This window comes from Athene cunicularia (assembly GCF_003259725.1).
Source record: "Athene cunicularia isolate RWA chromosome 1 unlocalized genomic scaffold, athCun1 chr1_part1, whole genome shotgun sequence".
NCBI classification, from domain to species: Eukaryota; Metazoa; Chordata; class Aves; order Strigiformes; family Strigidae; genus Athene; species Athene cunicularia.
Genome location: NW_020799091.1, coordinates 123581459 through 123604966, shown reverse-complemented (window position 1 = coordinate 123604966; position 23508 = coordinate 123581459).

The following is a 23508-nucleotide window of genomic DNA, read 5'->3' as shown; positions in this document are numbered from 1 at the left end:
GAGCAGAGCTGTGTGCGAGTGCTGCGTGGGGTGGGTGTGTGAACAGGTCTGCTTGTGGGAGAACATTTGTGAGCTTGCCTGTGAGGGTATGAGCACCCCATGAGCATCTCTGTACTTGTGGGAGGCATGGGACTGGGTATATCAACCCCTTCGCACCTGCTGCTAGGAGTTAATAGGATTAGTCTGAGGTTTTATAAGAGCTGCTGTTAAAGGATTTTTGTGTTAGCTGAACATGTGGGTTACACATGGCACCTTGCTCTGCCTTGTAGGGGGCTTGGTGGAAGCAATCAGAACGACCACGTGTACTGAGGAGCTGCTACATGGTATTATCTTCACCACAGATGGTATTATTCCTGCAAGTGAAGCAACCAAGGGGAACAGGAATTGGATATTGAGGTCACGGAGGGAAACAGCGTGAGACACCACTTACATGCTGGGAGCAAATATTAAGGGATACTAGGGTTTGACTCATGAGGTTTTAAAGTAGTGCTCTGAAACCACCACACATCATCTATGCCTGGCAGGGACATGGAGAGGGAGGGTTGTGGGAATTAGGGGACAATCATGAGCTCATTCTGCCTGTCGTCCCGTAAGTCAAAGTTTCTAGAAGAATTATGGGAATGACTGGACCATCCGAGTGGATGTCATGCAGGGGCTGGGGCGGGCTGGGCGGTGAGCAGGTATAAGGACAGCATGCTGCACAGAGGCAGCCAGGGCTGTGTCTCAGAATGTGCTCTGTGCAAGGTACATCCTACTGAAATTCCTGAGTACCTTGAGGTAGGCTTCTAGTGTGGGAGGGTTCCTCATGGTTAGCAGAGTATAAGAGAGGCATCCGTGCTGGAAGGGGTGGCAAGACTCAGCACAGCAGCCTTTCTCCTCCAAAGGGGCAGCATGAGATCTTAGAGAGGCAGAACAAAGGCAGCAGGCGTGTAAGGTGAAGGAGCAACACAAAAAAAAGGCAGCTGTAAAAATAATCCATAGTGTATAACGTGTGGGAGGAGGGGTATGGATGCTTTCAGGTGCTCTGGACTCTCAGGCCAGCTTGTTGCATAGCAGGAGAGTGCAGTGGCTGGTCTGAGTGGGCAAAGCAGCCTCCAAGTGCTCATAATGTGCCAGGGTCCTAGTCCTGCTTTACCTGCCTTGGAGTTTGTCAGGTCTGTGCAGCCATGCATTCTGCATTACAGTGCTGCCACATCTCCCCTGGCATACTGTCTGGGGTCGACAGGTTATTGTAAACGTTGGGGCCACTTCATCCTTAAGCCACTGCATGCCTGGCAGGTTGCTTTTGCCGTGTCAGGTTCACCCAGCCTGCCCTGACCTAGCCCCAGCAGTAACATATTATTGTTTGTATCCTGCACTGATGCAGAGAGACTGAATCCCTCTTTCCGCTGGCTAGCAAATGTCTCATTGGGGGATTGTCACAGAAAGCATTAGGAAAATAAAATAAGGCTTTCTTTCAGACCATCTTCTGGCTCAGAAAGGTTCAGGAGGTTTCAAAACAACCTCCTCCTTGCAGAAACTCTGAATCTTCCCACCAAGCTAGCATTGGATGGACATAAAGCTGTAAATCAGGCTCTGACTCCTTTTGAAAGGACTGGGGTTTTTTTTCATCCTTGAATTTTCATTTCATGATAGAATCCAGAAGGATTCTATATCCAGCCTGCATAATGCTGTGGAGAGGCAGGATATGCTCGAAGAGCACATTCCAGAAGGACCCTGAGATGTTCTAAGCCAGTGGACCAGAACCGGCTCAAGGTTTGTTCACTGCTTAGAGGAGTGGTTTGGGGACCAGACTCACCCTAAAGCAGCTTCAAGCTGTTTCCTCCACCCTTTACTTCTGCCTTGCTGACTCCATTTGGCCCCTGCTCAGGTTGTGAACTGCACCTATCACATTTCCTCTTGCACCCCCCTGGTGAGGCATGTGTAGGCATGGGCAAACAAGAAAATAAAGAGCTGTGCCTTCCCAGGGCTGTTTGGATGTCCTTGGATATGGACAAGGTGTGAGGATTTTAAGCAATTCTTGCCCCTTGTGCTGCCCTTTCTGCTATCCTGGAGCAGCTGTTTGTGGGATCACGTGGAAAGGAACTGGGTGATAGATTGAAAGTTAAACTATACTGTTAACCCTGTGTAGTTCAGGTTTTCAGGGTAGGTTTATTTTTAAGCTGGGTCTCCTAGAAAGGAACAGGTCAAGCCCTATGTTTAGGTGGCTGCTTACAGCCAACCCTATGACAATGCTCTAGCAAAATTCAGCTCTTCCTACACTTCACCAGGATTCCCCTTTATCCCTTTACCTTATCCATGGCATTTGTATGTGTTACCAATCAGTGCAATTTCATGGGTCTGCTGAGCATTGCTTGTATGACCTCCCTGCACTCTCAGAGGTCAGGGAGCACTGCCCCAAAGTGCACCCATGCCATGAACTCAGCATTTGCACAACAAGTTTGTTTCCAGTCTGCTCCAAACATCACGTTGCTGCGGATATCTAGAGTCTGACAGCAAATTGCTGTGACAAAGAAAAGTAGAAGCAACAGACATGCGTGAAAATAGAGGTATACGTGTATGAACACACAGCCCTAGCCACAAGAAGTTTTTTAAATGGCTGCACTGACCCAGCTGGTGTGGGTTTGGATCTATAATTGCAGTGGTTCTCATGATACTTCCTCTTTCCAAAAGCCTTCTGGCAGAGACAACTTATCTGGCCTGAACAGTAGTGTGAAATGAAGATAAATGAAGAATTTGGGCACATGAATCCCTAGAAGTAGGCTGGGTTGATCTTATACAGATGAAAGTTTTCAGGTACTGCTTTGTACTGTTTTTTTCCTTTTCTGTAACCAGAACAGCAGCAACACAGGTAGCAACTGAAGTAATCAGTAGAGGGGGAAAAAAGCATCCCTGCAGTTAATATGTCAGCTTAGGGTTTAAGAAGGCCCAGCTCATGTCCTGCTTTTCCTGTAGTATAGACTCCTTGAAAAAAAGAGACATCCTGTGCCTCCACTTCAGAGTCTCAATTTAAGCATATTTGACACGTGGCTCAGAGCTTGTGTGCCATTCTGGCTGGTACTAAAGCAGCAGCTATAGCCTGGTGTCTCCCCTCTGAAGTGTACAGGTAGTGTTTGCACAGGGCAGGGCTTTCTGTGGCCCTACTGCTTCTGAAAGGCAGGCATCAGTGTATACCCAGAGGCACTGTGATGGGACTTCTGTCTAGAAGGAGGGGTGGTATGAAGCTGTGGAGGCTAGGTCAATAATTTAAAAGTAGATAATGATATGAACAATAGATGGATGCTCAGGAGTCAGAATCGTGTATTTGCCCTTAGTCTTTTGAATGTAATTTTGAGAGTGACTCCTGTGATGTGGTTTGTGTGGAGGACACTCATCATGTGAAATTCCCCATCCAAGCAGTGGAACAGGCAGACAACTGAAGTCCCTATACAGCTGAATTCCCTTGTCAGGGTTCATGTCATCCAGGTGTACCCATCTGGATCATTTCAGGCAAAGGATGAAAGACTTGCACAGCAGGGAGCTTTCCTCCCCATGAATTGTGTGTAGAAATGCAAAAATCCCTGTTTTGCAGGGACAAAATTTGGTTCTTCTGTAGTATTTTAATACCCTCATGGGTCAGTGAGGTTCTAATTGGCTTTAACACCTTACATAAGAGATGTCAAATTCTTTCCTATTTTTGGAAAGTATTGAAAGAAATCACCTCCAACCTGATCCAGCTGATGGCTCTTTAAGCAACAGGGCAAAGACATCTGCCCACACACAGAGACTATTTTTTGGTGGGGAAGTCAGGTTTGATCTCTTAAGTCAAATGATTCCTTCAAGGGAAGTTCAGTAAAACAGAATTCCACTGTATTATCAAGCTGTAAGTCAGAGCAAGAGAAGAGACAAGCATAGATGAATCACAGGTCACCGATTCCCTTTTCTCCTGAATGAGGCTCTCTGAATGTATTAGTAATTTTTGGGAGTCTTCAACTTTCCTCAAGAACTGTCTTGTTCCTTTAATTATCCTTAGTTTTTAGTTGTCTGCTCTGTGGTGGGTGTTGTGTGTACAGTACTTTACATGCTGGATAAAGATGTACAAAGTAACCCTTATGCCTACTGACTTCTGTCAGATCGGTTTTTCCTCCAAGAGCTGATTGCAAAAATAGGTTCTTTTCTTGCCAGTGATAGTAAGCACAGTTTTCTGAGGAGGAAAATGAAACATTTGGTCTAAAACTCAGGATAGTTTGATGCTACAGTGTTGCTGTAGTATCGAGAAAGTTGCAGTTTGGGTGTCAATGAAGTTGGGTTCCTGAAATGAACTCTATCCCTGAGATTGTGGGGGTTCTTTGCAAGTTTACAACATATCTCACAGGAGATAGAGGCTGAGGCTCATCTACCAAGACTTTAAACATCTCTAGTTTAGATGCCTAGGTCTGCACTCCTCACCCTAGCCACCCTGTGGAGCGTTGCTGTAATTCTCGTTGCTGAAGGATAGTTGCCTTGTGAAAGGAGCTAGGAGACCTTCTGCTCCTATGTCCTCTGAGAGAAAGAGAGAAACTCCTTCAGCCATGGAGAGAAAAGTCATTCTGTAGAAGCTAGTGGAGCTAGAAGTATGATAAGTGAAGGGAGCAAATGATTACTTTTCCTTCTCTCTGACAAATGTTGTGATACTCATTAGAATAGACCTTAGGTGTTTATGTGTATATGGGGGGTTTCATATCAGGATATTTTTGACACATTTTATTGCTTAAGAGGAAATAGTTTTACACTAGCTTCTTGTGAGACTACAAGAAAGAATATATGCTGAAGCCGGACTTCAAGAAAGAGGGTCAGCGGGCCCCAGGGAAGAAGGTCTCTATGTGACTAAAAGGAGTGCGAAGGTGGTTGAGCTGGTTATACGGCCCACGGGTTGTTGAAAACATGCTTTGAGATGAATTTTGGTACTGAAAGGGAAAGCCTTGTCCTTCTACTGGAAAGGGAAGGGAAACCTAAACCTGTATAAATCAACTCAGATAAGTAGTAGTTTCCACCTTGCATTTGGAGACAGCCTGAAACATGTCTGAAGGGTTATATAGAGGCCTTGTTCATCTTAATTGGCTTCTTTCATTTTGCTCTGAAACATAACCATGAATACTTTTGGTAGAACTTTTTCTCCAGCACATTTATTTCTCCCCTCCTCTGCCCACCATAGAGAACCTGTTCCTGTGCCTCGAGATAGAACAACCACATCTTTGCTTCCCCGGGTATCAGCTGTCTTCAGGTGGTCTTTGGTTTGCCTTTGTTTTTCACCATGCAGATTTCCTTTTCTTTCAACACACTGAATTTCAGGCTGGATTGATGGTCCTGCAGAGCAATGTTTTTCTGTGTGATAAATAACACAACGGCTCCCTGTACTGATCAAATGAAGCTGAGATTGCCAAGGTGACAGAGTCCATAGATTTCTTGAAGAATTTAGGTTTAACATGCTCTGAAAAATATTGGGATTGTAATTGTAGCACATTAAAAGGGCTTGGCTAACTGTTTGCTTTCTTCTCTGTGGCTGGGATAGATGTGGGGCAGTGATGATGTGCTGGAGTGGATGTTGTCTCCTTTGCTTGTCGACCTGAACATCTCCGCTTCCTCCAGACAAGCTTTGAGCAACCTGATCTAGTGGAAGGTATCCCCACTCATGACAGGCAGGTTGGAAGTAGATCTTTAAGGTCCATTCCAACCCAAACCATTTCATGATTCTGCAATTTGGAGAGAGCGCTGATGGTCAAAACAGAGGCTGCTCTGTTCATAGTTTTCATTGTTCACGCTCACTTTGGTGGAAGTTACATTTTGCCCTTCATAGCTCAAGCACTCATGTGGCTACATGTATGCAAATTGGCAGGATGTCTAATGCTTTTCACCTTTGGCTTCTGACCCTGCTCCACATCTGAAAATCATTATGAGATGATGGCTGATTAGATGCCTATCAGATGGGTAGATGAGATACAGCAGAGCTCTTCACCCACCTCCTGAAAAAAAAAACCCCAAAACCTGCTGGTATAAATAGCCTTTTTGTTGGGCAGTTAGCCAGAAAGGGCTGGGACAAAATGGGACACAAATATTGCAATTTTCCTTCCTTCTGTGAATCCCTTTTCAATGTAATTGCTGGGTTTTTTTTTTAGGGTAGGAAAGGAGTGAGTAAAAGAGAGATGGGATAATGGATAGACAAGCTAGTTCTGATATTGCTTGCAGATCTAAACATGCAGGATTCCTTTACTCTTGCAGTTTGGCAGTCTGGTACCTTATGCTACCATAAAATTAGTTTAAAACATCCACAAACCTTTAGAAAATAAAATGTAGTCAAAATAAGGTAGAGTAGGCAACAGAAAAAAACTGTAAGGTCCGACTATTCAGATACCCTGAGATCCCAGTGTTGCTCAATCTTCTTTGCAAAAATTAAGCTGATGACTTTGACCTTTTTAGGGCCTTAATTTTACAGATGTAATGCCAGCACTTAATACTTTCCATGTGTAAGATTCAAAGCATCGTAAAAAATGAGAGAAGTTTCAGCAATCCTTTATTACAGACAGGCTCACTAAGAGGGATGATTTAACAAAGCCATTAACAGTCACAAGGCTTGCCCATTCTGTGTAGGCACAAAGTTAACGTATCCTCCAGACTCCACTTGCCTCATCCAAAGTTATCAAGTAGCTCAGTGAAAGTGCTTTGTTAATAATGTTCACCCTTCCAGCTTGCTGATGCCGTACTCCCTACCTGAAATCACACGACATACTGTTTTTCCTTGACTTGACCAGGTTATGCAGTTAGGTTTTATCTGATGGCTTTATAGTGCATGAGTTACCCTTGGCTAATTGCTGGTATCAAAAAAGTAAATGCACAAAGTAGCATGTTTGGATCCAAGTAGCTATCCTGTTCATTACAGGGACAGGACCAGCTGCAAAGTTCAGTTATGACACTGCACAAAGTATCATCAGGGCTGACTCTAAGGTCCTATGTTCAGGTCTGAGCCCAGCCCATGTTTTTTCACTAAAGACAGTTACCCACCCAGCACCACCTGAAATCCTCTGAGGAACAGGGCTGTTTTAGCTTCTGGAAGAAACTGATGGATACAGGCAGGCATTGCAGCTTCTTCAGTGTTTGCATTTTGTGACCTGGTGTGTCCTGACCTGAACAGAGCAGTCGGTGATGAACCACAAGAAAAGCATTTCAGAGACGTGGGGAGCTGAGTGCACTGGTTGGATGCTCATTGCAGTGGCTTCCTGTAACGGTGTTTGGTGGGAGGAGCCCTGATAAATTCCTTCTTGATAACAAACCCCACTCCCTAGTTTTCCCTTCTTTTCATTCTGTTTGGTAGTGTTAGATGAGGTACATAGGCACCTGAAGTAGTGGCTTATGTGAAGTTTAAACCAGCAGACATCAGAGTTGCATTTCAAAGTCTTTTCAGATTCCCCGTTGCTGCTTGTCCAACCTCCTCTGGACGTTCCTTGTGCCGGAATGAAGCGTTCTCTGAAACTCAGATTGCACGGTCTGTTTCTCCCAGTGGTACCTAGTAGAAGCAATCTTGTCTCTTGGATATCCAATTCGAAAGCAAAAGGGAGAGGAAAAAAATAACAGTTGCTTTAAATAATGAACAAAAATACCAGGAGACTTATTTCTCCCACCTTCTCCCCTCCCTCATGCAGATATTCTCTTCTTTAAAAACAGTTTTCCAAAGTGAATTTCATGCTGGATCGACAGCCCTGCAAAGCAGCATCCTCTGTTCGCATACCAAATGGGAATAACTAATGCGTGGGAGTGCAGACTTTCACTCAGCACTAGCAATGTGCCTTGGACTTAATATAGCTAGAAGGTTGCATCTATGTGAAGGACTAGGGTTATCTCCCATGTCCATTCAGTGACAAAATCCTGTGAGGACGAGAGCAGAGGTGGTGATGTACTCATTTATTTCTAAAGGGGCAATAACTGACCAATTAATGATTTCACTATAGTAACTAAAAAGGGGTTATATGGTAAAATGTATCTGTGGTTGGCCTGGAACACATGTTCTCCAAGCAAAAACTGTAGATGTTGCTACAAGTCTTCTTAAACCTGTTTTGCCTTTGAAATGAGCAGATTGGAGTTCATTATGAACATTGTTCAACTCATATTCTGTGTCTAGAAAAGTGGAATGCTGCTACTTTACACACACCCCTGCCCCCCCTGTGGTGTGTTGTTTTTGTTTTTTTGGTTTTTTTTTTTTTTTCTTCCCATTCTTCTGCATGGCTGTTTCTATCTTCACTCAATCTGCATTTGTGATGGGTCATCTAATAATATTCCTTCTTAAGGGCAACAAGCAGGTAGGAGCTCATGATATAAATACTTGCCTCCAGAAATTTAAAGTTGATTGCTGAAAGTTCTTGTGCCAGTAAAAAAACCACCACGTTTTGATATTTAAAGCAGTTCATGAAAGTGGGTGTGAGGTCACTTGAATTGCAAACATTTAGCTACTCAAGCAATTGTTTTTGAGAATTGTCTTTGTGTCATTTTTTTCAGATATCCATATTTTACAGTTACAAGATGTTTTTAGGACAGAGTTAATCAGCTACAATTAAAAAAAAAAAATCAAATCTGAACTTTCTCCAAATCTGAAGCTGAACAGCTTTCGAGGTTCCGAAAGTTTAAATTAACTTTTAAATTATTTTTTTTTTTATTATCACCCTACTTCCAAATGTCCAGGTGTCAGCAGATACCAGATTCAGGGAGCACTAATGTGCTCTGACAGGGTCTTTTTTTTTGTGATATTTCTAAGCTAACCAGAAGCAGGATGAATTTGAAGTCTTCTCTTAAAAAAGTTTTGTTCTGATGAGAATTCTGTCCCTGTTTTCTAGAAGACTGGGTATTTCAGATGGAGTCAGGAGTGGATCAAACGTCTTAACTGGAAAGGGGTATGAACAAAGTCCAGAACCAGACTCCTAATAACTGTACACGCAACTATTGTTTTTTGTTGCCTACCAGCTAAACTGATAATGTTATTCCTGAATAGATAAACAAATGAATTTTTATCCTGAACTGATACATCCCTGAATTTAGGAATCTTGTCCACAAACTTCCCCTTGAGGGGAAAAAAAAAGTTGTGATATCCAGAAGGTGTTAAGTGACAAGCAAATTCCAACATTGCCTGGAAAGTTTTGACACCCTGGATTTTTTGTGATGAAGGCTCAGCCAAGGATGTGACACAGAGACAGCCCTAATAGTGTTGATGGATAGAGGAGATAAGACTGAGCCAAAGATCGACTATTTTTCCAAGCACTTGTCTGTTTGTCAGAGCCTGCTTGCAGTAACTGAAAACTAGAAATCATAAACGTGTATACAAACAAAACCACAGCATTTAACAAAGAAAGCTGCTGAAAACCTAAGAGAAATGCGAAGGAGACCCACACTGAAGCCTGCTGTGGAATCTTAATTGCAGTGTAGTACACTGAGACAGTGGAGATGGATGGATGCTTTAAACAGATGAGTGGGTGGACAGAAAGGATGAAAGGTGCATGGGAACCCTCAGTGGGAAGGCACTCCAGAAGTCAGTAAAGTTGGTCTAATATTTCCCCTATCCTTTACTGGGGGTGGGAAAAGGCAGGGTTGTTTATTTTAGCAACCTGGGAGATATTTCCTTGCTAATGTACACGATTTAGCAATCTATTTTCCTGGTGGTTTTTTTGCACTTTGCAAAGGAAAAAAAAATGTGTGAAGTTTGAAGTCAGGAGGGTAACTGTAGCAGGAACCATCTCCTGCTTGCCTGAAGTCCGTAGGCACACTAGAACGACTGGGAGTAGAAGCAGGATTTACAGCTGGAATATTGGAGGACAAATCGACCAGCTTCCCTCAGCAGGCCTAAAGGGATGCTTTGGAATTTCCCCCTGACAAAACTGAAATGTCCACATCCACCTTCCCGAGGACACAGTCCCCTGCGTGGATTCCCTTCCCCTCACATTGGCTCTAGCAGTCTGGATACTTGTCAAATCCCCAGCATGCAGCTGCCTGCATCTCGCACTCCATTATTATTGCTGATGCTAATCTCTGACCGCTGAACACGGGTCAGAACCAGGAGATAATTGCAGCTCCGATCCGCCAGGCACGGTCCTTTGTGAGTAGTTAATGAGTGTTCAGGAAAATAAAGCAGAAAGAAGAAAAGGGGGATTGTGGTTTGCATACAGTGAGATAGAGAGTGAATAGGAGATGGAAGGAGGGGACAATTCACTGATGGGGGAAAAAGAAAGAATTAGGAAAAAAGAAATTATTTGCACTAAAGCTACTACTGCCTTATTCTCTTTTCGTCCAAGTGGATGCAGTTAACTCTGGTAAGGGGACTAAGTAAGCAGGATGCAGGGACACCCCGGGTCTGTTTGCAGTGGTTTTGCTCTAGATTCCATAAACACAGATTGTGGGGGTCACCATCTCCCTGGCCAGTCAGGGAGTTATACCCACAAGACAAATATCTTTGTGCTCTTTGCTCCGAGTTAGTTCCTCTCCTTTACTCTGCATCACACAGCCTGTGTAGATGAAGGTGCCCTCTAGAGATTTGCTATCTACTCCTAAAATTGACTTTAGCTCTCTTTCAGCTCAAGGGGCAGTGACCTGTATCTCTGTATCGGAATTACCACACTTTATTCCCAGCTCTATCTTTATATCGCATACAGAAGGATCGGTTTTGGTGTCTGAAGGAAAAAAGTGACTTTTGTCAAATCTTTGACAGGTTCTTCCTCCAAACAGAAAGTAGCCATATCTAATGATCCACATGCCATGGCTCCTTGTGAAGATCCCAGAGAGCACATGTGTGTTCTCTCTTATGGAGGAGATGGTTCCACCTGCTCCTGTGACATCTGTCACGGGATAAATGATGCAATATGGTGACACAAGAGCTTGGTGGTTTGGGCATGTCTGGGTTTCTGGAAACCAGAAATTGCCTCAATGGAGGGGAAGGAAAACTGCTTCCTGCAAATGAATTAGAGTCACTAGGGATGGAGTTTGAGGGGGAAATAAATGATTGCAGTACGTGTTTGTGTCCATATGAGTCCCCTCTTCCTAACGACCATGTTAATGTGCTCATAAAAAGATATGGTGCAGGGGGGACGTGACTGTTCAGGCTGATTAGCATTTTATGGCAGAACTAAGCTCCATGACAAACGGCCAGCTGGGTGGGCTGTTTTTACAACCCAGAAAACTCCACTTTAAGATGCTGAAAGTATGAGTTCCTTTTCCCTGCTTTGAGTGTTATTACATTAATTATAATATTAGTTATTATTGACCTCCGAGGGGTCCTGCAACTCCCATGAAAACACAAGATCGTGGGGGAGTTTTGGGGTGACTGAGTCTTAACCAGAAGTGCTCTGGACTGGCACAGCACAGGGGGCACTGGTCTGACAGAAGAGCCTATCACCAGCTGCAAAGCATAAGTGATATCCTGGAGCCTCTTGGACCTACTAACCAGAAAACTTGGTATTGAGTCTTAATGTTCTGGCCATGCCCAGACTCCCTCTACAGTTTGCTGTTCATTTTCAGTGAAGTGTTAACTCTGCTTTGCTTTCAGTCCAAGCTCATGAGTACCATGATTCTATATCACTTTGCAGTCTGGAGGCACATGTGTTTTTCTGTTCTATTGAATGACCTACACCTCCTTTATTTGGAAAGAGGTGACGGTTTCCTCAGGGTGACATACACCATGGATGCATTTATAGGATTGGAACAATCTGTGGGGTCTTGCTCCAGTCCCAGAAGCTGCTGGGCCAGATTTATGTCCAACAATAATGGCTGAGAGATGAGATATAAATTGATAAAGTGGGATAGCAGAAGAAAAAGGGGGTTCGAATTTGGCTGTGAATATGCCCTAGAGAGCACTGGCTTTTCCAGCACTGGGACTAGTGGAGATGTCCATGCAGAGAGCTTATTCCTCAGAGCTGTGGTTCAAACAGCAGGGCTTTGCGAGGCAAGGAGCAGCTCCTTCTGTGAGGCAGCGAGTAGAGTGACTGTGTGACGGCGAGTATTTATCCCACGTGCTCTGTGTTGTCTCCAGTGATGGAAGGCCTCCATCTGGTTAGAAGTCTCAGTATATAACTGCTTATCATATAATGTCACTCGGAAGTCAATTTTTTCTAAGGGGGGGAAGTGACAGGTATTGAATAGCCTAATGTCAAGAGAATAACAGGTTTTATGCCAAGAGATTTAGAAATGTGAGGGAAGTGGTTTTCAGGGCAGATCAATTCTGTGAGCGAATGTGGCACATTGTGCTGGAGAAGGGATGCAAGCCCAGCTGCAGTGACAACTCTCAAGGGAAAGTGTAGCAGAACAGTCAAGACAGAGCCATGTCCTGCATGTAGGCGTGTGTGTGTACACACACATACATTAGTGGCAAAGATCTCTTATTCAGCCATGTGTGTAAGCATTTGTCTCTTTATGCACAGGCTGAAGACTGTTACGACAGGACTTCCTGGAAAAACTGGAAATAGCTTTTTGGGTATTAGGAATGATTCTAAGTGCATACTCAAAAGTGTACAGGATGGAGGACTGGAGCTGTTTGAGATACTTGCAAGGAAACTTGGAAGTGTGTAAGACTCCCTGCATTCATCTTGCTGCTGACTCCAACCTGGAGCTTGGCAAACCATTGAGAAAAAATGTAATAGCAGAAATGTGTAAATTTCTCCTCCAGCATGTAAAAAGGGGCTCATTAAGAGTGTGGTTCCCTTCCCTTCCTCCAGACCCTCTTCTTCCCACACTGTCCTGTCTGGGAACATAAGGGGTGTTCGGTACTACTGATATAAAGAAATGAATTACTTGATTACTGATATAAAGAAATGAATTACTTGTAATTACTCAATTACAACTTGAGGACTGAGCTTGCAATAAAGAGAATTTAGCTGAAAACCCTACAAGTAGGTTTTCACACTGGAAATGCTCATCAGCTGACCCAATAGGTAAGTAGAAAGTTACCAAGGAACAAGTGTAGCCAACTGGACTAAGCACTGCATCTCACAAACTCACTACTGGGGGTCACCCCACTCTCAAAATATATGATATAATACGGATATTTCTCATATAACTTCTGATAACATAGATGTAAGGAAATTTCTATTTGTACAGGGAGATTCCACAAGCTGGGACAGAAGGGAGAAACATACTCAAATTTTATTAAGTAAAATATTTGTTATTAATAATTTGCTCCATTTGCCTTAGTTCATTGAAGAGTGAATTAACCCTTGGTTAATTTGGGGGACCTCAGCCCTCTTACGATCTCCTTTCAGACTCACGCGACTCTTGCAGGCAGGATAAAACCAAACAGAACAAAAATGGAAATGTTTTCCAAGTTTCACCCATGAGCCACAAATGCCATGCTGAGGTGCCAAGATGAAATCCCACCGTTAGTCTCAGTACAGTGCTTTTGTTTTCTCCTTTTATCAACCAGCAGTGAAATAGTTAATGATAGTGGCCTTTCTACTGCCAGGGAGACAAGGGAGCCCTTGAAAGGGTCAGGAGGGTTCATGTCTCTGAGCTGAAGTTTTGAGGTGTACTTTCGCCACGTGTTTCGGATGAGAAGCTTAAAATCTCACTCAGTGTGTTTCTCCCTCATTCAGACTGTGACAGCTCTACAGACCTTTAGTTATGGTTCCCTGAAACAATTGCCCAGAGGGCACCCACAATTGTTCTTGCATACTGTAATGGGCATCAAAGCCTTGGTAAAGCTGAATCCAGCCTTCAGTCCCTGCCTTGTAAATGACTGGTGTTCCATCATCTTTGTTGATGGGCTGTCTGAGGGTGTTAGTAAACACAAAGGAGCCCAGACTGAAGTGCAAGATAGCAGAAGATGTCCTTGCATCCCCTTGTTTGCCACTAGCTACCAGGTCTGCTCCTGACTGAAAATTCTAGCATTGCATAGTAGCACACAGAAAATGAGCCAGCAGCCTGCCTGGGCTGCATATGGTGGCTGGAGACAGGGTACATTTAATGAGAAATAGAGAAGCTATCATGATAGGGAATAATAGCAGCTATTTCTGCTATGGGATTGTTGTGTCCTGAACATAGACACGCTTTTGATGAGAGCAGGATAAGTGGTAGGAAGTTTCAGCTTGTCATACCTATAACTTTGTTCACCTCTTGTGAACGAGTGTGTGTAGTGGTACGTGTGCATCAATGGCTTACAGAATCCCAGAGTCATTCAGGTTGGAAAAGCCCCTTGGGATCATCGAGTCCATCCCTCAGCCCAACTCTACAAAGTTCTCCCCGACACCACATCCCCCAACACCTCATCTAAACGACCCTTAAACACATCCAGGGATGGTGAATTCACCACCTCCATGGGCAGCCTATTCCATTGTCTAACTGCTCTTTCTGTGAATTTTTTTTTTTTTTCCTAATGTCCAGCATGAACCTCCCCCTGGTGAAGGACCTGAGAATAAATCCTATGAACAGCGATTGAAGGAGCTGGGACTGTTTATTAGTTGGAGGAGGAGAAGGCTGAGGGCAGACCTCATCACTCTCTACAGCTCCCTGAAAGGACATTGTAGAGAGGCTGGTGCTGGTCTCTTCTCACAGGTAATTAGCGATAGAACAAGAGGGAACGGCTTTAAACTGCAACAGGGGAGGTTTAGGAGCTTGCTTCTGGGGAGGGGATAACTTTTTAGATCCATAACAGAAGCAATGAAGGATCTGCCTGAAAAAAAGTCCCATAGAGAAGCCACAATAATGTCATCCTTGGCAGAGATATGATGAAAGTCAGTGGCTGTGACTTGGATCTTTTCTTCCAGGCAGAATTCATCTGTCCTTTCTGGAGGTGAAGAAAAGGCAACCGCTTAAGGCATGAGGCAAATGTTATGAGGGTCAAGAGGTTTCTGGGGTAATAGCAAAAAAAGAAGCAAGGATGAAATGGAGGGAAGCAGTTGTGAATGTGGCAGGGAAAGCAAGCAGGTAGGTAGAAGTTGGACACAGAACTATCTGGAGAAGCAAACCTGAAAATAATGAGGGAGAAAACTGCTGTTCATTATGGTTTCTGCTACATTCAGGGAAACAGGGCTTGACACTGGCATTCTTTGCAAATAATCAGGATTATGCCAGTGAGCTGACCCAGTTCAGCTCCAGGGCTGAGTTCTCCATCTGTGAATACTGCTTAATTGCTCAATGCAAAGGAACAGCAGCTCCAAGGCCACCAGTGAGGTCTCCGTCTCAATTCCACCATCTTGATCTCTGTTCTCCTGACAGAGACTCATGGGAATGAAACAGCTGTGCTTGCTTTTTTTTTTTGTGTGAACCATATTCTGGTCTTTGCAGGCTTTTAGAAGAGCGTGCTTGGTACCTAGAATGGCAAGTGTTCTAGAAAGGGGTTTTGCCAGATAGCTTTATCTTCTCTCTATTAAGCTTTCTCTTTTCCTCAGGAAAGATTTTGCTTTCTCCTTTGTTAGTGAGTTACCCCATGCTGTAATTTTCCAAGGCACCCTGCAGAAGGGCCTGGAGAATGAATTTTGTAGTTTAAAGCAGTGTACTGCCAGCTTCTTGCATAGGGAGAGGGACATGTGCTTGAGGGATTTCCCTGTGCTTCTCTGAGTCTTCTGTGAGTTCTGCCCAGGAGCCATGAAGGTCTCTGGCAAAAGTAGGTCCAAATCTTTCACGGAAGAAGGACCTCACTGCTCCTTTGACACTGTGGATTTATCAAGAACTGCTTCTGAGTGTTGATCAGACCACTTTTGCTATTGCTTGTGCCTTCCCTGCCTGTACTCAGTTTAGTACTGAACCAGGTGGTATTTAGAGCCCATATAAACCAGGACACTTATTTAGACCTACGTATGCAAGTGAGACATGAGGGATCCACATCTGTGAATCACCCTAAGAGCACAGAGTCTGTAGAGGCACAGCCATTAATCTAGTCAAGGACTGTCTGAACTGGGACAAAACGTTTAGTGCGGCACTGAACAATGTAAGAAATAACACACTTGGGGTTGGTACAGGGCTCCAATGCAAGGAATAAAATTCCAGGTTCGTCCAGCTGTTATCTCATCTTTGTAGAGTCTTGCCTGCTCCTGGTGGCCAAGAAGCCTCAGTAGAGCTGCACAGGATGTACATCTCATATCTAACCTACTGTAGATGGAAAGTTTGGGCCAGCAATGGTACTGCAAGATGGCCTTTCTGACAAGGAATTGCCTGCCACGCGAGCTCTTGAAAGTGTGGCTAGGAAGAATCAAAGCCGGGGAGGATTCCCAAGCTTTGGGCAATCCAGATTTGTGTTTGGGTCTGAGCCCATCCCTCCCCTTTTCCAGTGCGCAGCACTGTTTGTGCAGCAGGATCTGTATGCTGCGTTTGAGGAGGCTGGAGCACTGCAGCAGAAACCAGAAGTAAAAGGTTTATTAGAGAACAACCAATTGGAGAGCTGGTATCTTAAATGCACTAACTCCAGCCTGGCCTGAACTAGTTTCTTTACTAACTGAAATGATTGCATCCTGCTAACCTTTGATGCCAGAAAGAAAGAGACTGTCTCTTTAAATAGTGGAGAAAATGATAGGGGTGAGGTGATCTGATTAGTCTATAAGATGAGCGGAAATTAGTTATTTTCATCCTTAATAACCCACGGGATGGGCCAATTATCGAGCTGTTAGAGACCTATTAGATGGTTGGGAACTCACCCTTCCTCACCTCCCTCCCATAACCCGGCATGAAATTATTGAAGTCACTCAATTTCACTCTCATTGAAACCCATGAAGGGAGATCTCACAGCTGAGCATGGGGTGGCTGCAGAGGACTTTTTCTAATTACTAGAAGCACTCCAGCTTCCAGAAATTGGTTTATTGATTCCTCCAAAACTGCCTCCCTGAAAATGCAACCTTCAGGTTTGCAGGCACAATTCTATCTATCTGTTTGTCTGTCAGCCTATCCTCTCATTTGACTACTCTGGGAGAGACAAACAAACTTTTAACAGCCGCATGTCTAATCAATGGGGCTTGTTTATCTGTTCTTGAACAAACTTTAATTTTACATGTGTGTTTGCTAACGTATTCAATGAGTGCTGCTTATGAACAAATTGCAACCTGTGGATTTCCCACTAATTGGATTTCCTAAGTGTATTTGATATTTGGTGTTGCTGTGGTGAAAAACAATTGGTCAGATCCATTTGCATAGCACTGGCCTCTTCCTTCCTTGCCTCTGACTGGGTGAGTGTGATTAACAAAACAAAGAAGGTAGACAAGTCATTGTGCTTTGAGAGAGGGAATGAATAATTTGGGGAATGAAGAGTGAAATTAGGGTTGATTTTCCTTTCTTGGAACTTGAATTTAAATTTAAGGCCCCACTACTAGGGGGGGGAAAAAAAAAAAAAAAAAAAAAGGTTACATGCTGGGGTAAGAGTTGAAATAATTTTCTCCCCTTGCCCTCTCAGAAAGTAATCATCAGAGTTGATTGCACAGTATTGGTAGGAAAACTGTGGCTCCGTCCCTGCCCGGCTTGCCTAGCCACACGTGTTTCACAACTTTTAGCACTAGCTGCAGAGGATGTACTTGTGTGCTCTTGTCTCTTCTGCCTGACTTCATTTGTGCCAGGCATCTGTCTGGAGGGTTGTAAACTCTGCTCCCGCTTGGAGCCCTGTGTTGTTATTCAGTGTGAGGAGCTGGAGTTTTGAAAGGCACCAAAAGTGTCTAACAGGGTGCTGGAAATCGCCTTGGTTCTGGTTTCAGCAGAAGTTAGGATACTGAATGCTGGCTGCTAAATAATTTTGAAAACCCCAGCATGTGTCTAGCTTCATCTTTTGGCCTTTTGGATGCAGACCCATGTTCATCAGGTGCTCACATTCTTTTGCATAACATTTTCAAATGCATTTGTTGAATATGGCCTGGCAACTTTTGTCTCTGGCTGACCCTTGCTGTAACTATCGTCAGAAGAAAAATTCTGAATTGCTGAGCTAAAGGCTCAGTTTGGTTGTGTAAATTTATCTGTTTCTTCCTGCTAAAGATGCTCTTAGGGTATCTGAGACAGCTGTGGATTCCCAAAGACCCATAGGACACCTGTACCCTTCTAGAGTTGTAGCTTGAGTTCATGTGTGTGTTGTCCCATGGCTCTGGAGAACTTGTTTAAGCAACTGACTTAAGCTCCCTAGAATCTGTAGGGAAAGACAGCATGGGATTTCTCTGTGTGACTTCTGTACCTTTCAGCACTCTGGCAGGCAATCTGGAGGCCTCTCCTGAAAGCCTCCCCCTTCATTGCAGGAGTGCGTCACCATTCCTCTGAAAACTGGCAGCAGCATGTCCTGGGAGACAGAAAAGTAGCTAGAAAGATGAAGGGATTATGCCAAAAGGAAGCTTCTGATTCTTTTTAGAAATAAGAAGATTAGTCCTAGTCTGATTCAGAGTGCATGTCCCTTTCTGGATCCAGCTGGAGCGGTGGAAGAGGTTGCCTACCCTTTACAGCCAGCTATGCCACACAGATGTTAGTGTGAGCAGCTTGCCAAAGCAGTGCCCGTCAAAATGATCCCACTCGGCTCTAATCTGCTTTGTTTCAACTGCCGTGGGTTAGGGAATGATCACAACAAGCAATTTCACTGGCAGGTCTGAGAAGGTGGCACCTTCCCCTGTGCATTTGGTAACAGGCAGCTCTTCACCCTGCAGTCAGTAGCATTGTCAAATAACCCCAGTAGACATCTGGTCTGTCTTACACCTTCACTCACCAGATGACAGCTCAGTGAGTCACAGACCTTCTACTCATACTGTGAAAAGGCAGTAGCCTCTATCTTTTGTAGACCTTGGATAAATGTTCATATTACATGCAATGAAAATGTAATCGAGAGGAGTGCATGGGGTTTGTTATTTTTAGTTGAAGGGGCAAAAAAGACCCTGGGCAAATTCTGTGAAATATTCGTGCAACAGATCTACTTAGTTTAATACACAGTGCTAGAGCTACGCTAAGGGTCGATATAGGATCCTGGGTAATCTTGCACCCTCTACTTGAGCCCATGGTTCTGCTGCTACTGCAACTATTCTTTGAGATTTGGGATATTTAAGGCACAGAAGTTAGTTTCACTTTTAGCAGACTTTGGACAGGTTTTGATCACAATTGTACCAATGCTCTCTGAAAGACTGCCTTCAGAGTGGTGCCTATGTAATTGAGATGAGAATTATCCTCTGTCTGCCTTTACCTGCATCTTATCTGTGCAAGGGAGAAGGGGGGATTACTCTTGGTTACTTCCACCATCTTTGCTTAGTCTTTTGTTAATTTACTGCTTCTGTTCATTTGCAAAACACATTCTACTCTGGATTTGTAAGCCGCTGTGTGGACACATGCAGAACCATCACAGCAGGTGTTTATGGACATAAAAGAGAAGGCCAGGCTTGTTTAAACCAGTCTTCTGTTGCAGATTGTGCTTTCTAGCTGTTTCACACAGCCCTGCCTTTTCTTTAGGCATCTATAGTGGGGTAGCTAATGTACTGTGGATAGTACATTGGGCAAACAAAAAACAGGGATAACCATAATGATCTGCCACCATCTGTAGAAAGCATTTAGGTACTATGGTTTTGGGTAGGCTGTAAGCACCTGATAAATACTGTTACTGTGTTCTGGAAGTGATTGGATTGAACTGGCAGTTGCTGTTACAGTCAGTTCCTCAGCTGTTAGTTAATCTTTCTTCTTGTGGCATAGCCCTGGCCCACACATGGCAGGAGCTTCCTACCCCTCCTCACTCCCGTTCTCTGAGCAGGATCTTGGGAGGCCCCGTCTCCACGCTCACTTCAGCTGGCAGCTCCTCCTCATCCTCTCACCTGATCCCACCCAGACCAGATGCACAGGCATGAAGATTCATCCCTTCTAGCTCCCTGCTTCTGGCTTTATTCTCCACCTCCCTCGGTTTCTTTGCTTACAATTGCCCTCATCGAAGGGCAGCATATCCTTGCCCCAGACTAAACAGATGGCATCTCCCTGTGTAACATTCAGGCTTGTATTTCACATACAGGCTGGAGGAGAGGGCTCAGACAGGTCTGTTCCCCCTCATTAGCTTTGCCAGACATGATGCTACAAGTCATGGGGCACAGGAATGGTTGTGTGGCTGTGCAGAGCTGTGCCCCTATCCATTTCACACCTGGAATTGGCCCTGGCAACAACCATGACTGGCTTTCTCTGTCCTTATAGACAGATCCCATGAGTCTGGGCCTTCTAAGATCCACAATTTAATCACAGAATGCTGACATGATGCTGAAAGTGATTTGTCGTGTCCATGCTGGCAGTTAAGTCATTGCCAGCAATTGCATCCAAACACAATAAATTGCTAGTGTGGGGATTGTTGATGGGAAAGTATCATGACTGTCATTTCAGCACAGGCACGGACTGTGTAGCTTTTCACCCTAGCCAGGACTTTGAGCTGGGTATCTAATGGGCTTCAAATCCTGTATGACCATATTCTCTATTAGTATGACTTCACTGGGTTACACCTTGGGAAAATTTTGCTTCCTGCTCTTTATGAGAAAACAGCCTTAAAAGGAAGAATCTGATGGAGGGAAAAGGTGGAATTGTGATTTGGAGGATAAAAAGCAGATGGTGGGTGTCTTTCAAAACAATTCAGTATTACAGGAGAGAGGAGCTGGAACAAAGGAGGCTATCACCCTGTGTCCCTGCCCCAAAAAGTCTGAGAAGGAAACGATCATAACCCAAAGCTTGCATTTGTTTAAAGTAGTCTGGGATTTACCTCACTTATTACAGCTTTAGCGCACAGCAGCAGTATCAGCAGCAAGAGGCATGAAAAATATTAGATCCAGGCAAATAGAATGTGTCAATCCAAAGTGGTAACAACTCTAAACCTTATCTATTTATTTACTTTAGAGCTAGCATAGGAAAATACATGTATTTTTTGCAAATCCTTGACCCCTTCCTCAGTTAACCATGGTTTTGGACAGTACATGCCACAGCAGCTTTGACAAACAGAAATCTGGGTACATGCTCATTACCATGTAATGGGGGTATTTCAGCTTTCAAACTCATCTCATTCTGTGATCCTGGACATTCAGAACTTGTTCCAAAGTCCACTACAGATGACCTTGCAATTTATGTCCATGAGATATGGATTGGGTTTATATGTGATCAGGTATTTACACTCTACTACACCAGGGATTTTACTTGAGGAAGATCTGCAGCATCAGAACTGTTCCTTCTAGAATAATTAACTGAAAAATGTTCTCCATGAAGGAAATTGATCTCTGACTGTCATAGGAGATTATGTTTTTCTGAAGTAAGCTGGAGAAAGGTAGATGCTTGGCTGGTCATCACTGAGATTTTTCAAGTGTGGTTGGTTTCAGGTAACTTTAGTGTTGTGGAAGGGGCCAAATGGAGGACTGTGAAGACTGATGAACTGATATTCCCTCCTACTCAGTTTCATATGAGCAAACTTTCCTTTATCCAGACCTAGCCCTGCCAATAGGCCTTTTACCTACCCACCTTGGTTTCTGGAAGGAAGATCTTCTGTTCTTTCAACTCCTTTTCAGTTCTACAAAAAGTATGACAGTGTAACAGCATTGACTTCAATAGGGTTGCTTGTAGCTGGCACTTGGATTTAATGAGAGGTGGTGTAGATCTCCTGAGCAGAGCAGGAGATCAAATGGCAGCAGACTTGGACCGGATCCTTGATTTCATCACTGATCTACAATATGATCTTGGATGTGGCCTGTGTTGTCTAGGTGATTTACTTTCTGCATCTGTAGCTAATGGTCCTTGCCCATGGCCAAATTGCCCTTGAAGTGTTGTCCACTGTCAGTGTACTAAGTCTTATTTATTAAGCATCAAGAGGTATCTAACCCCACGGAGGTGTTTTATTAACTGTGGACAAATTTGATCACCCATTGTATCCATCGTGGTGTTTCTTCTGCACTGCCCAGTGCCCCAGCGCTCTGCTTTGATACTGGTGTCCAGAGAGAAGCCAGCACCCCCCCTTACATCCCACCTCTAGGGAGAATAGCCCTCCGCTGCCACTGAGGGTCTCTCAGATGGGTGTTCCACCTGGTGTCTTCCCCATCCCAAAGGACAATCACTTCTGTCTTTCCCCAAATGCTTCGGCAGTTTTTTAATATTCTTCCCATCTCTCAGCTTTTTTTATTTTTATAGAGCTTCCTTTTCTTAACACAGCATTAAAAGGAGAAATAAAAAAGAAACTAAAAATGTGTCAGGGCAGAAAGAAGCTAGTGAGTGCTGCCTACCCCCAGCATGGTTGTTCTCTCCTCTTCCTGTGCACTGAGAAGTTGATTTCTTGTCAGGCAGTCCCTCTGGGTGACCTCTGTCCTGTGGTACGCTTCTCTCTCCTCCACTACCTCAGTCATCCTGGTCAATGGGAGAGGAAAGAGGGGGATGATATAGCTAGATCTACTTAAGTTCCAGACATGTGAGGTCCTCTCCTAGTCAAGCTGTGGGGAACCCAACTTGGAAAAGGCAACTGAAGAGCAGGGGCAGAAGCAGAAGTCTGGGGCAAATGCCAGTAAGACAAACTTACTCTGAGGCTGCAGGTTGCCAGAGGGAGGAAGGTCCTTCTATCACTGTGTAAGATAGGCCTTTGCTGGCCCTGTTTAGCAGCCTGATTTCATTCTTTAAAGAGCATCCTAACCAGACAACCTAATGCATCCTGCTTGTTTCTTAGTTGGTGTTCAGTACTTCAGGCTGTTACTGTCGTTAGTGTTCTCTCTGCCATTCCTCCTCTACCTTCACCTTCCCAGAGTAAAGCCTTAACCCACCTGCATTTTCACCTTCCTGGAAAGCCCTCCCAGCTCAAAACTCAAGCCCAAGAACCCTTTTAAACTCCTTTTTAAGCTCCCTTACCTAATCCTCCCAGTCAGATGTTCCTCTTAAAAATCTTACACATGTAGATGCCATCTTTTCCCAGGGAGAGCCAAGCCCCTTCCAATTCCTTCTGCCAACTGTTCACAGAGGATTTATTTATCTTACAAAAGCCACATTTGTGATACTGGAAGCCTGGGGTCCCAATCTCTACTGTCCATAGACCTTGCAGTTTAGTTACTGGATTTCAAACAGGACCACACCACAATGTTGTTCCCAGTGGTACAGTAACGATGTGTCTCTCCTTCAATCTCACAAATGGGCCTACAACATAAACTACATGTTTAGGCCATTGCAGTTTCCACAGGGAACTTGGATCCTTAGCTGTATGTGGATATCAATAAAAGGAAGGCTGTTAATTTTTCTGAATAGGTATGATCAGGGGTAGGTGTGTGAGAGAGACAGGGGAAGGGGCTGAGCAAAGGTTTACAAAAATAATTAGCTTTTCTGCCCTCTCTTGCCAGAGATGTCAACCCTCTCTATCACAGCTCAGCCATGTGAATAGTTGATTTCTCACCACAATGACAGAGTTGGAAGCAAACAGCAGGCTGGGAACAAGAAAGTGTAGATGAGGGCAGAGTGGGGCAGCAATATGGTTTCACAGCTGGTCCAAGTTTCTGTTCCACCAGCAGCCCATCTGCTTTGGGAGATTCCTGCCCCCTTTCCTTTCCTTCAGCCTCCCCTTTCTGCACCTCTGCTCTTACCAGAAGTTTCTGTCCATCTTTGCTG